A 16,557-nucleotide genomic window follows, 5' to 3' on the forward strand; every position below is an offset into this window, starting at 1 on the left:
TTTGATCCCTATCTGGTTCAATGATAATTTCTCAAACCAAACAATAAACCATCTTCATATTTTCTCCTAAAGATGTCACCAATTTTTAAAGAAACTGTTTTAAAAATATATAATTAAAAAAACTATATTGGGGTGGAGGGTGTTAGATCTCAACGAAGACAAAACTATCCTTCACATGTTAATATCATGTATGTTAGCCCCTCAACTTCTGTTTCTGTTTCTCCTGTCAAATATTGTTTAAACAACTAGGAATGATTCGAATGTGTCAACAAATTATTCTTCTGTCAAATACCACAGATTTCAGTCGGAGGGTGTGGTCCCATAGATACCGAGGAATTTTTTGTTTCGTTTTTCATTAGGGTATACATATAGTTTATCGACTTTCAACTATTACTGACATAAGTAAGACACAAACCGAAACTGTTTACACTAATAACCGATAAAATATTACTAAATTGCAAACTACAATAATAGTTATGTGTGTGACATTGGTTTAGAAAATAGCACACAACCCAGACTACATTACTAATTGTATGTGTGACACTGGTTTAAAACAAGACTACACGACCCAGACTACATTGCTAGTTATGTGTGTGACACTGGTTTAAAACAAGAGTACACAATACAGACTACATTACTAGTTATGTGTGTGACACTGGTTTAAAACAAGAGTACACAAAATAGACTACATTACTAGTTATGTGTGTGACACTGGTTTAAAACATGACTACACAATAGTGACTACATTACTGGTCATGGTTTTCATTCTGGTGAAAGACTTTGTAAGACCAGACGGTCAAATATTTGTGTTACATAAACTTGGTGTCTCACAATAAACAGAGGAAAGCTGTATTTTTTTTTAAATTTATTATAGCAAACATTTTTGTTTGTTTGTTTGTTTGTTTAGCAAATATGTGACACTACCACTAAGTTACAAAACCAACAAAAGTATTTGGTTTGTTCCGGAAACGTGGTGTTACACAATTGGGTCTCTTCACCAAATTCGGTGAATCTAAAGTGGAGGTCCAAACAATTTATTGTTATATCACACATTAACCTTTTCTTGGATATCTACACATTGAAAAAAGAAAACTAGATCTCTTACTTCTTGTATTTAAGTTCTCGTGGGGACGTTATAATGTGACGGTCAATTCCACTATTCGTTGGTAAAAGAGCAGCCCAAGAGTTGGCGGTGGATGGTGATGACTAGCTGCCTTCCCTTTAGTCTTACACTGCTAAATTAGGGACGGCTAGCGCAGATAGCCCTCGAGTAGCTTGCGCGAAATTCAAAACAAACCAAACCAATCTTTAAGTAGAATCTAAATACACACTTGGTTTCTTACATAAAAGCTGGAAATATTTACATGGAAATATTTACAGAAGTAATAATGATTCAATGTTCAAGACTCTGCTACTATTTGTCTATCCTGATGTGTCAACAGGGTTTCTAGTTTTCTGTTATGCAGGTGTAGGTCTTCCACTTCCCAAACGGTCCCACTTCTCAAGATGCCCCGCCCACCCAGCTGCTAGAAATTGCGAGTGTGCAACTACACAGGAAACACGTCACAGTTATTAATGTTGTACACTTTCTGGTGTTACATGTTTTAGGTCACACGCTACACGTTTATTATACTTATATAAATAAATATATATTAAGTACGTAGTGGGAACGTTCAAACTAGCCGACTGCACTTACTGGTGTACTGTATAAATACACATATTAACTGTTAAACAGTCTATCCTTGTTGCATACTTCATTTAAGTTTTAACACTCCTACGAAAAGTGGGTTCTAACAGGCCCCAGAGCAACTTGAAAGGTTATTAATATTAGGCTAATAATTTTGTATTTAAATGAAATTGCCATTTAAATCCATTAATGAATGGATTAACGAGATTCACACTGTCCCTATCTACTATCTAGCGAAACCACAGCCAGGGGAACGGGCTTGGAGAAATCAGGACTAGAAACGTCTTTTCGTAGGAGTGTTAACTCCAAAGAATCAATATTCATCTAGTAGTTACGAATTTCTTTTCTAAAGTTTGGTCCCAGCACTCTCAAATTCAAAAGTATCACTTCTGACAAACACGTATTTTTTTTTACTTTAAATAAACTACCGACTTGAGCTAAAGAGTAATTAATACTATAAATTTCTACTTGTGTTTGTTATCGTGTCACACATGAAATCTCCTATACTTGGTAGAGATTTCAACATTTTAATACAACACGATAACATGTTAACCAGATTATCATTAATTTTTTTTAAATGTAGTTATGTGAACAAAACAGATGAAATAAACATAAAACTAGAACTCAGATATTGTAATAATGCTAAACATTCACACCATAGAAAGACGGAATGTTTATACCACAGAAAAGCATAATAGTAAGACATTAATATCAGACAAACAAACAATTAAACGTTCATATCACACTGAAAAATAGAACAGTAGGAGATTCATATAACAGAAAAACAGAACTGTAAATCATTCCTGTCAGACAAACAGAATAATAAAATGTTCATATAACAGAAAAACAGAACAATAAACATTCATACCATAGAAAATAGAACAACAAATTATTTACACCTAAAAAACAACAGAACAGCAAAAATTCAAATCAAAGAAAAATTCACAGAAATCTCATAAGCTGTTTAATGAAGGAGATAAAATTGTGTTTGTTGATTGAACCAGATATTATTGGTAGGCTTAGAAATAACAGTGAACCAGATATTATTGGTAGGCTTAGAAATAACAGTGAAACCAAATGTTATTGGTAGGCTTAAAAATAACAGTGAAACCAAATGTTATTGGTAGGCTTAGAAATAACAGTGAAACCAAATGTTATTGGTAGGCTTAAAAATAACAGTGAAACCAAATGTTATTGGTAGGCTTAAAAATAACAGTGAAACCAAATGTTATTGGTAGGCTTAGAAATAACAGTGAAACCAAATGTTATTGGTAGGCTTAAAAATAACAGTGAAACCAAATGTTATTGGTAGGCTTAGAAATAACAGTGAAACCAAATGTTATTGGTAGGCTTAAAAATAACAGTGAAACCAAATGTTATTGTGTTTACCAAATTCTAGTGTTCTGCAGGACGAATGTAAAGTGACACTGAAAATGAAACTAGGTATGTGTTGAAAACATGTTCAATACAATACTAGTTTTAACATTCTAATGTATTGTTGCCACATGATTTGTAAAGCGTGCTTTTTCTGGTAGTAACAAAGTTTGGACTCAAAATCTCAGGCCTAACACAGACAACTAACGGTGTTTCTACAGATTTTCCAACGAGCATAAACACAATTACGTATTAATATTGTACTGGTGAATATAGACATACTGACCTTGAAATAACTTAATTATGTAGTTATGAACTAGGTAAAATAATCAATCTTTGTCTACAGTGTAAGATTAAGTTTTCATTTTTAATCGTGTCTTGCTAGTTCAAGAAACTAGTGGCGCTAACATAGGTATTTCTTGCACGTATTACTTTGATAAGCAAGTATTCTCATAATAGTGTCTTCAGTCGAATCAAGTATACGTGTACCTCACTGGAGCAGCGGTAAGTCTACGGATTTATAACGCTGAAATCAGAGGTTCGATTCCTCTCCGTGGGTACGGCAGATAGACCGATGCCGCTTTGGTGTAAGAACGAGATACCGATAAAGATAGGAAACCCTGTTACTATGACCGGACAAGAAGTTAAGATAAAACTGAAACTAGATACTGCGTTATAAGATTTTGTTAAAAAAGGATTCTTACAAAGCGATAATAGACATATTACAAAAAGCACATCGTGGGGTAAGACGTTGCCTTAGGAGAGAACCAATAACCACTATAGTGACGTCAGTGTTAGATTACACGTGAGGACAGAATCAATAACCACTACAGTGACGTCAGAATTAGATATGCGAGTTAGCATGGCTGATGTTCCAAACATCATACCATCACAGTTTTAATGTTACTTTATATCTATCTAAACAAAATGTACATTTTCAGTTTATGGAATATAATAGTGTGTGTGTTTTCTTACAGCAAAGCCACATCGGGCTATCTGCAGAGCCCAACGAGGGGAATCGAACCGCTGATCTTAGCGTTGTAAACCCGTAGACTTACTGCTGTACTAGCGGCGGGCAAATATAATAGTAATAACAGTATAGGCGAAACTAGCATTTTGAGTACAACCGATCTTTGTAAAAGAGGAACGATCATGCTTTGAAATCGATTGAAAAACAAAAATAAACAAAGAAAAAAATGGTGGTGACTGCATTAGCTGTACTAACTGGTTCAGGTATTCCTCCTTAGAAACACACAGATAGTAATATTATCTACAATTGTTGCTCATGTATAGGTTTATGTTTCTACCCAGAAGTGACTCACAGAAAAATTAAACGTCTGTTTTAGAAGAAAATCAAGTTGACAGGATACATTACGATGTAACACGTTTTGTACCTAAAACGCACTTCTATTTAAACTTGTCAGATAACAGTAACTATGTTTGTATGTTAAAAACAACAGCTCAAATTGTATCTATATTTTTATCTTAACACTAAGACATTACCACATTAAAATCGCATACTTAGTCCTTTTTTTTTGTCTTACCTTTTCTCACACCTAGGTGGTTTTTGTTTAGGTATCATAACATTTTGTGAATAGACATCAACAAATAACAACAAGTAAGAAAGTGACACTCGATAGTAACCAACATTAACTTCGGGATCACAACCCAATTATTTGGAACAGAACTATACTTCACAAACTAACCAGGTTCTTCAAATTATATGGTGGTAATTTGTCCTCTTAAAACAAAGTTTATAACTTTGTTTACAGTAACGTCATGGAATCTGGATAAACAGTTTCTTGTCATCACCCGCATTCACTCCCTACAGCCATTATTTGATCTAATTTAACCTGACGTTAAACGCTCTTTCATTAGGATAATTTCATAAAATTTAGCAAATATATGCTTTAAAACTGACAATGAATAATCAGTAATAACCATTCACTTGAGATTATTTTCAAAACTTGAACTACAAGCAAATAATCTAGTTTGCTTGGCCTAATCATATACTTATGTAGGTAATGTGTTTCAAACTATATTTATGGCACTCTATGCCAGCTGTTTTGAATAGGAATGATAAAAAAACTAAAAAAACGGTCAACCTTTACTCTTGGGAAACTATAGTAAACATTTTCGACCGATAGCTAACGTGACTTTTTGCATAGGCGTGCGCCAAAAATATGGTCCAACTTGAGCGGTTTTAGTTTAATAACTTTGTTCACGTGTATTATATTTAGACCACATTTAATATCTAATTGTAGAGTCTAAACAACTATTTGTATATAAAATGCGAAAAAAATACATAAAAGTAAATAACCTTTTTCTATCTAATAAAATATTTATACTTTAGGTGCAAAGATAAAAACAGGAAGAAACTGAATCTAGATTCGAGGTTTTATATTTCTGAAAGAAAAAAGTAATAGGTTGGATAACCGCAGTACTAGCTATAGAAAATGGAAAGTCGCTACACTATGACTCCCATGATATGGGGCCCGGCATGGCCAAGCGTGTTAAGGCGTTCAACTCGTAATATGAGGGTCGCGGGTTCGCATCCCCGTCACGCGCCAAACATGCTCGCCCTTTCAGCCGTGGGAGCGTTATAATGTGACGGTCAATCCCACTATTCGTTGGTAAAAGAGTAGCCCAAGAGTTGGCGGTGGGTGGTGATGACCCAGTATAGTGATGACCTCTAATCTTACACTGCTAAATTAGGGGCGGCTAGCGCAAATAGCCCTTGAGTAGCTTTGTGCGAAATTGAAAAAAACAAACAAAAAACCTATCACATGGTGTGTTCTGCAGGTTGGTTTGCGTATTTTGATTTCTATGAGCTTTCTAGACCTATTTAGGTCTAAAATACACATACGTAAAGCTCGTTCAAAACAAATGCTTATCACTTTGTAAAATTGAAATGAAGGTAAACCTAGCGGATAATGCAGAAACGATTGAATGGATATTCACATTTACTTTGCAAAAATTTAACTTCGGTTCGTTTTATGGACTGCTATAAACATATTTTGTTGTTGTTTTCCTACGAGTTTTATTCTCCGGTTTCGTAAGTTTGTGTTTATTTTTGCAAACTCCTGTCAAAAACTAAAGGCTCATAACTGTTTCATATTCTATTACAAATTTACACAATTATAAATACAATTCCTTTACCTTGTTATTCACTTTATATGTAATTTTATTAAAAAAAGTTACGTCTTTGTAAATTTATTTGTCTAACTGTGTAATTGTTTTCCAGAAAGACCAGGATTTAAGAATATAACACATAATGCCTGCAAGAAAGCGTAGCTTAAAATCCGGGCATGAAAATGATAGAATAAGGAAGATTCAAGCTAAGGGCATGAAAAACACTGGAAATGTTTTATGGGTCAGTAATAATAGTGTTAGTAATAATACTGTAGTAAGCTAATGATAGCATTGTTTCTCGTCATTAGCGATATTGTTGCGTGATAATATTAATACTGTGGTATTAGTGCCATTTTTGCAATATAATAGTGGTGTTGTTGTATAATAATACATATTGCACCTGTCCCTGACAAAAGAAAGGACCTTCAGAATGAAAATTATATAGATGTGCCATATATAAGACGAATCTTTCAAATCGTTATAACTGAAAGCAAACTTACATTTGTAGCGATTAGAGCTAAATAAAACGTTTCGTTTGGTTTGAATTTCGTGCAAAGCTACTCGAGAGTCATCTGCGTCTCTAATTTAGCATTGATAGACTAGAGGGAAGGTAGCTGTCATCCCCCCCGCCGATTCTTACATTACTCTTTTACCAATAAATAGTGTGATTGACCGTTACTTTTTAACGCCCCATAGCTGAAATGGCGAGCATGTCTGGTGTGACGTGGATTCGAACCCGTAACTCGTACATTGCGAGTAGGGTGCACTAATCACGAGACCAAACCAAGCCTAAACAGCTGGCCATGTCAGTTCTCTAGGCCTAACTAGCAGGCCATACCAGTCTCTCGGATCCTGTATACCAATAAACATCTGAACTGTCTTTTGTTTTCACAGTAAAAGTCACTTCTAAATAAGTAGTTTGCGCTTACTTCCAAAAAACAAAAATAATAAATAGAATGTATACATATAACATCCACCTGTAAGTTTTTCGTATGAGAATAAATGTTCCATACGTATCAGTAGGTTCCCGTTTATTAAAAAGTGGTTATACAGTATTGTCTAAAGTCACTGATGACGTCTTCTTCAATAAACTTTCAATGTGTGACGTAACGTGAAACTCACCACTAGTGTTTCTGTAATGAACACTACACTTTCTTTGATAATATTTTTATTAAACTTATTTGTTAGAATATTTGATATGTTTTCAAGTACTGCCCAAACCTCATAAAATATTAATAAGTTTACGACGGGACATACCAGACATATGGTTTTGCTATCACGGTTGGCAGAGCACAGATTGATATATATATATTTGTTTGATATACATTATGTTGCTTCGTGTTTTCCTCCAAACAACAACAACAAACTTGTTTAAAAATAAACGTGTTTTTAGGTGACCGCCATCTATAGTAGTAATTCTTTTATCTACTTCAGTTTCTTGTTTCTTTACTGTATTTCAGTGGAAATGTACCTAAAGTTGTAAGATTTACCAAAGAAAATTTATGTAATCTGTTCTGAAGTGGGTATAGCGCATACGTTTCAAACATTTGTGTTTGATTTGAACTATAACATTGGATAAATAAAATACACTTATAAACAGCTAAAACATTTAACCGTCTTATCTCTTACGAACAGGAATCACTTGTCACTATGTTCAGATTGCAAACAATATAGCGCTTCAATCTAGCCATCTAGTTCCATTCCCAGTGTTTTAATGGTACTTGTGGGGGCTTACTACCCTAAAATTCTGGTTTTAGTACCATCTGAAGGGCAGAGCACAGAAACCCCATTGTGTGACTTAACAACAAACGTATTAATTTCAATAGATGGATAGGTAAACTCCCTCCCATCCTACAAACATTGTAGATGGATACTTAAACTTCGATCTATTATAAAATATTACAGGTGGATTTTTAAACTCCATAATCCTACAAAAGTAATCTTATGATTACTTTTTTTATCTATGTTTTTTTTTTTTTAATTCTGTATTGTCAGAACTGTCCGTTTCTCTTAGCATCAGAGAATTCCTAGACTACACGTATTTATCTAAGAACAGGACATTATTATTCGTAAAGTTCCTTTCGTGTGAATTAAGACTTAAAACACCAACAATGTAGGAGTGTTTCTGAAACCAGAAGCACAAAACAATGAAATGAAAGGACACTTTACCTGGGGAAGACTACAGATGAAACTGATCCCCCAAGCTAGTGCTAGCATCATCTTCCCTCTTCGATGGGCGTCGGTTACTCTGAGAGGATGAAGAATAGCATAGTATCGGTCAACACTGATACAGACCAGCACCATGGACGAGAGGTACGGTCCGAAAGCCCGTATGACCAACGATATCTTGCACAACACATTACCCCCGACCCACTGGACGGTCACCCTCCAAAATATCTCCAATGGGATCATGAAGAAGGTGACAATCATGTCTGCTACGGTGAGATGAAGAATCATCAACTTGATCCGGGACTTTCGCTGCCTGTTTCGAAGGAGACTGACGAACACGGGCAGGTTCCCTCCCGCAGCAATCACGAAAAGAAACGAATATAAAGTCACTTCTCTTAAAGAATTGCTATTAAACGTCAGACCGTAAGGTATCTCTACTGTCGAGTTCGTTTCGTTTTTGAATAAAACTTCTGATAAATTCTCCATTTCTGCCTCTTCGCCTTCCCAGGTAAATAAAACCGCAAAACGAAATCACGAGATGTTATATGTCTAGTCCTTATCGCTTATAGAGAGTGTTTTGTTAGCGATTCACTGAAAATTGAATTGCAGTATGCTGTCCTCGTTTGAAATGTGGATAACACATCCATAACGTTGTAGCTACAGACTTCTAACTGACAAAACTGGATTCCAATGTTTCTATACTTATTTGTAACCCAGCGCACGCGCTTCAGAAATAAAGAGGGCGCCCATGCGCTGTTATCTCTCATCTAAGAGAAAGCGAGGATAAATGTCAATCACAGAGTGTCGCCCGTCATTTTTACCCGAGTCCTTCAAGTAATCATTTTGCAATTTAGACATTATGGCTTGAAATATATATCAATCTGTTTTATGGCCACGTTTGTGTCTTTGATTTCTTTTACATGTATATATTTCTACCTGTTCACACACAAAAAAATAACCACAGCTGTTATATCAAAATAACAATTAAATTATATAGGAAATATACCTTGTGTATGGGAGGGAGAAATAAATACCCATTACATGTTATTATTATGTTATATTAGATAAGGAATATATCTGGGTATATATAACATATCTAAATACATATTATTATCATGTTATATTATATAAGGAATATATCTGAGGATATATAAAATATCTAAATAGACGTTATAATTATGTTATATTACATAAGGAATATATCTGGGGATATATAAAATATCTAAATAGACGTTATAATTATGTTATATTACATAAGGAATATATCTGGGGATATATAAAATATCTAAATAGACGTTATAATTGTGTTATATTACATAAGGAATATATCTGGGGATATATAAAATATCTAAATAGACGTTATAATTATGTTATATTACATAAGGAATATATCTGGGGATATATAAAATATCTAAATAGACGTTATAATTGTGTTATATTACATAAGGAATATATCTGGGGATATATAAAATATCTAAATAGACGTTATAATTGTGTTATATTATATAAGGAATATATCTGGGGATATATAAAATATCTAAATAGACGTTATACTTATGTTATATTACATAAGGAATACATCTGAAAATATATAAAATATCTGTGTACATACAACCATATTATATTACATAAGTAAAATTTTTGGGGAATATATAAAGTATCTCAATAAATGATATAATAATGTTGTATTACATGAGGAATATATCTGGGGATATGTAAAATATCTAAATATATGATATAATTATGTTATATTACATAAAAACATATTTGGGGGTATATAAAGTATCTAAATACATGATATAATTATGTTACATTACATAAGGAATATATCTGGGGTTATATATAATATCTAAATGTTGTTATCTTTATCTTATATTACACAAGGAATATATCTGTGGATATATAATATATCTCAATACATGTTAATATTATGTTATATTACATAAGGAATATATATGTGGATATATAAAACATCTAAATAACTGTTATCATTATGTTATATTACCCAAGTAATATATCAGGCGGGTATATAAAGTATCTAAATACATGTCATAATTATGTTATATTACATAACGAATATATCTGTGGGTAAAAAATATCTAGATACATGTTATCATCATGATATATTGCATATGTAATGATATGGAAATAACTGAAATACCTAAATACATGTTATCATTATATAATGTTACATTAAGAATATTTCTATTGGATATATAAAATATCTGAATACATATCATTATGTTATATTACACAAGGAATATATGTGGGGATATATAAAATATTTAAATATTTAAATACATATTATCATCATGTTACATTACGTAACGAATATATGTGGGTATATGTAAAATATCTAAATACGAGTTATCCTCCTGTTGTATTACGTGAGGGATATATCTGGGGATATATAATATACCTAAATACGAATTATCATGTTATATTACATAAGGAACATATCTTGGGATATATAAAATATCCAAATACACGTTATCTTTATGTTACATTACATATGGAAATATATCTGGGTATATATAACATATCAAAATACATATATTATCATGTTGTATTTCATAAGGAATATATCTGGGTATATATAAAATATCTAAATGCATATCATCATCATGCTATATTATATAAGGAATATATCTGGCCATATATATACAAAAACAGCTCGTTTGGGTTGAGAAGATATTTTACACAGAAGAGCGAACAACGTTTCGACCTTCTTCGGTCATCGTCAGGTTCACAAAGAAAGAAAGAGGTAACTGACCGGAAGCTGGCCACATGTTTGAAAGAGGTTATGTAACTCGACATCACTGATTATTATTTCATCACGGCGATTGTACGAAAAGTGTAAGTCTTTGTGTATTTGTACTTATCTGTTACCACTATGTCTGAACTAGCATACCGTACAACACTATTAACAGTACACGTTCATACGATAGTTAAGAAACTAAGAAATTTAAACCAAAGAATTATTAATAGAAGAAATGACATTTATTTTATTCAACAATGTAGAAATGAACAACTGACCCCTAATTTTGTAAAAGTAAAACTTTCAAAAAATTTTAATACATACACAAACATTATGCAAAATTTACAGAAAAAAACTACTTAAAGCCATGTTGGACACGAAATACAAAGAACTACATGACTTACAAAAACAAAAAAATGAACCTAGACCATCAACTGGCATGCTGCATTAAACCAGAGATTTACGGACTTATACAACGAAACATAAACCAAATCAATACTAAGAACGACAGAGACAAAAAGATCTGCCACAACAAAAAACTAGAAAAACTAAGATGTAAACAACAGAAAAGACATCAACATGACAAACCGTTGACTAACCTCATAATTAACAGATCCGACCGACAATTAAACACAGACGAGATACATCTATTTAACAAAGGACTCAACTTTGCAATAGCACCTAGGTACATTCCAACCATAGAAATCAAAACATGTTTAGAAGATCTAGCCAGGAGACTTGTGATACTTTCTACAGAAAACAAAAACAAGAAAACAACCAACAAAAAGAAGACAACTTAAACAATTTTATTGACATCCAGGTAAAATTACAAATTTATATTTTCCAGAAACACCTAAAAACAACACCTTAAACGATTTTTTAAAAGAATTTTATCACAAAACCATCAACATAATTTCACAAAAAAGAAAGCTAAAAAACAATCTTACAAAAAGAGACATTAATTCCATTAAAGACCTAAAACAAGACAAAAACATAAAAATTCTAAAAGCAGATAAAGGTAACGCTATAGTCATAATGAACACGAATGAATACATCCAAAAAATGAAGAACATCCTATCAGACACGAACAAATTTAAACCAATACACACAAATCCAACAAAGACACACGAAACACAACTAAAGAAATTACTACTACAAATGAAAAAATCCAACACAATTTCACAAACACATTATTCCTACCTACGTAAAACCGACTCACGCACACCGCAAATATACGGTATCCCCAAACCTGATAAACCAGATTGTCCATTACGACCAATAATGTCCACATATGAATCATTTATTACAATCTTGGTAAATACATAGCATGGGCATTCTCCAAATATGTAACATCAGTCAGCTCATTCATCAAAGACTCTTTTAATTTCAAGTCTAATCTAAATCAACTTAATCATAAAGCCTTAATGGCTAGTTAAGATGTTATATCCCTCTTTACAGAAGTTTCAACCACTGAAGCCTGCAAGATAGCCTTAGAACTGTATATCCGAGACCCTAACCCAACTATATAGACATTCCCAGCAACCAATTAGAAACCCTCAGAGAATTCACCACGATGAAGACAAACTTCATGTTCAACAACCAAAACTAAATACAAACAAATGGCCTAAGCATGGGCAACCCAGTATCACCAGTTCTAGCCAATATTTTTATGACACAAGTTGAAACACAAGCAATTAACACAGCATTACATCCACCACTATACTGGTACAGATATGTGGATGACATGGTTGCAGGATTCACATCTACAGAACACACACTTAATTTTTCCAATCACATTAACTCTATATATCCCAACATTAACTTCACATGTGAACAGGAAGAAAGCAATCAAATATCATTTCTTAACCTCAAAATTTCAAGAACCGACACACAATTCAAAACAGAAATCCACCGATAAATCACCCATACTGGACTATACATTCCTTGGGACTCAGCGCATGAAACAAAACAAAAACTCAACATAGTAAGAAACCAAATAAACACAGCCATAAAACTATGCTCACCAGATAAAATTAACGATGAATTAGACAAAATAAAACAATACTTCATCAACATCAATAAGTTTCCTCCACAAACCGTAGAAAACATTATACGCACACACCTGGACAAAAAGCAAAATCAACCTACTAAAGTAAATATATCTCACGAATCAAAAAATCACGAAACCATATACTGCTGTATACCATATATTCCTGACATCAGCAGACAAATAATCAACATTTGGCAAAAACTAGTAACAAAATATGACATTCCAGTTAATACCAAATTTATTCAAAACCAGGCACAAAACTGAGGTCTATACTATGTAAAACTACACTGACAAACACCACACCAACATTATTTATAAAATACAATGTGATAACTGCCACGACTTCTATATTGGAGAAACAAGAAGAAAAATGGAAACCAGATTCAAAGAACATAAAAAGTCACCTTCACACGTTTTCGAACACTGCAAGTCAAATAAACACAACATAACCATAGAAAACACTCAAATACTAAATAAAGAAACAAACATAAACAAACGCAAAATTAAAGAAGCCTTACTTATACAACAACTTAAACCCAAAATAAACTAATATAAAGGAACGACTTTATACCTATATTAAATGTAATAGAATAAATAATATAAACTTATATATTCAAACATCTAACACTGCCCTCTACATTCCGACACTCAGTTACACAACTCCTTTCAAACATGTGTTTAGCTTCCGGTCAGTTACCTCTTTCTTTCTTTGTGAACCTGACGATGACCGAAGAAGTCGAAACGTTGTTCGCTCTTCTACATAAAATATTTTCTCAACCCAAACGAGCCGTTTTTACATATATATTTCTATACAAGTGGGTTTTCTCGACATCACTGATCATGACAACATATATTTATATTACATAAGGAATGCATGGGGGCATGTATAAGATATCTACATACATGTTATCATTACAGTACATTACATAAGGAATATATCTGGAAATATGTAAAATGACCAAATACATATTATCATTATGTTATATTACATAAGGTTTGTATTTGGGGATATATAAAATATCTAAATACATGTTGTCATTAATTTATATTACATAAAGAATATGTCTGGGAGATATATAAAGTATCTAACTTCATGTTTTAATGATGTTATATAACAAAAAGAATATACTTAGCAGTATATAAAATATTTACATACATATTATCATTATGTTATATTACATAAAGTTTGTATTTGGGGATATATAAAATATCTACATACGTGTTATTGTTATGTTATAATACATAAGGAATGTATCTCGTGATATATAAAATATCTAAATATATGTTTTCTTCATGTTATATTACATAAGGAATGTATATGGGGATATATAAAACATCTAAATATATGATATCATTATGTTATATTACATAAGGAATATATATTCGATTAATATATCTTTTTCTACCGTTTTCGTGATTATTTTGGCGCAAAGATAAGTGCTTAGATACACATGTTCTTTTCGCTGCAGAAATCAAACCCCGCACATTAAAATTGTAAATCAGAAAACATACAGCTGACTCATCGGAAGAGGGTGATGCTTCAAAGATATATATATTAGTAGCAAGCATGAAACATTTATATATTAGTAACAAACATGAAACATATATATATTAGTAGCAAGCATGAAACATTTATATATTAGTAACAAACATGAAACATTTATATATTAGTAACAAACATGAAACATATATATATTAGTAACAAACATGAAACATATATATATTACTAGCAAGTATGAAACATATATATATTAGTAACCTACATGAAACATATATATATTAGTAACAAACATGAAACATAAATATATTAGTAACAAACATGAAACATATATATATATTATAACAAAGTATGAAACATATATATATTAGTAACAAACATGAAATATATATATATTAGTAACAAACATGAAACATATATATATATTAGTAACAAACATGAAACATATATATATTAGTAACAAGCATGAAACATATATATATTAGTAACAAGCATGAAACATATATATATTAGTAACAAACATGAAACATATATATATTAGTAACAAACATGAAACAAATATATATTAGTAACAAGCATGAAACACATATATATTAGTAACAAACATGAAACATATATATATTAGTAACAAACATGAAACATATATATATTAGTAACAAACATGAAACATATATATATTAGTAACAAACATGAAACATATATATATTAGTAACAAGCATGAAACATATATATATTAGTAACAAACATGAAACATGTATATATTAGTAGCAAGTATGAAACATATATATTAGTAACAAACATGAAACATATATATATTAGTAACAAACATGAAACATATATATATTAGTAACAAGCATGAAACATATATATATTAGTAGCAAGTATGAAACATATATATATTAGTAGCAAGTATGAAACATATATATATTAGTAACAAACATGAAAGAAATATATATTAGTAACAAGCATGAAACACATATATATTAGTAACAAACATGAAACATATATATATTAGTAACAAACATGAAACATATATATATTAGTAACAAGCACGAAACATATATATATTAGTAACAAACATGAAACATATATATATATTAGTAACAAACATGAAACATGTATATATTAGTAGCAAGTATGAAACATATATATATTAGTAACAAACATGAAACATATATATATTAGTAACAAACATGAAACAAATATATATTAGTAACAAGCATGAAACACATATATATTAGTAACAAACATGAAACATATATATATTAGTAACAAACATGAAACATATATATATTAGTAACAAGCACAAAACATATATATATTAGTAACAAACATGAAACATATATATATTAGTAACAAACATGAAACATATATATATTAGTAACAAACATGAAACATGTATATATTAGTAGCAAGTATGAAACATATATATATTAGTAACAAACATGAAACATATATATATTAGTAACAAGCATGAAACATATATATTAGTAACAAGTATGAAACAAATATATATTAGTAACAAGCATGAAACAAATATATATTAGTAACAAACATGAAACATATATATATTAGTAGCAAGTATGAAACATATATATATTAGTAACAAACATGAAACATATATATATTAGTAACAAGCATGAAACAAATATATATTAGTAACAAGCATGAAACACATATATATTAGTAACAAACATGACGCATATATATATTAGTAACAAGCATGAAACATATATATATTAGTAAGAAGCATGAAACATATATATTAGCAACAAACATGAAACATGTATATATTAGTAGCAAGTATGAAACATATATATATTAGTAACAAACATAAAACATATATATATTAGTAACAAACATAAAACATATATATATTAGTAACAAAC

At 31.2% G+C, this 16,557-nt stretch overlaps 1 pseudogene; it reads right to left on the reverse strand.

Moving 5' to 3' along the window:
• Positions 1-1,400: 1,400 nt before the first annotated feature.
• Positions 1,401-9,015, reverse strand: LOC143240577 (adipokinetic hormone/corazonin-related peptide receptor variant I pseudogene; annotated as a pseudogene).
• Between the last annotated feature and the right edge of the window lie 7,542 nt (positions 9,016-16,557).

Source organism: Tachypleus tridentatus, chromosome 13, assembly GCF_004210375.1.
Source record: "Tachypleus tridentatus isolate NWPU-2018 chromosome 13, ASM421037v1, whole genome shotgun sequence".
NCBI classification, from domain to species: domain Eukaryota; kingdom Metazoa; phylum Arthropoda; class Merostomata; order Xiphosura; family Limulidae; genus Tachypleus; species Tachypleus tridentatus.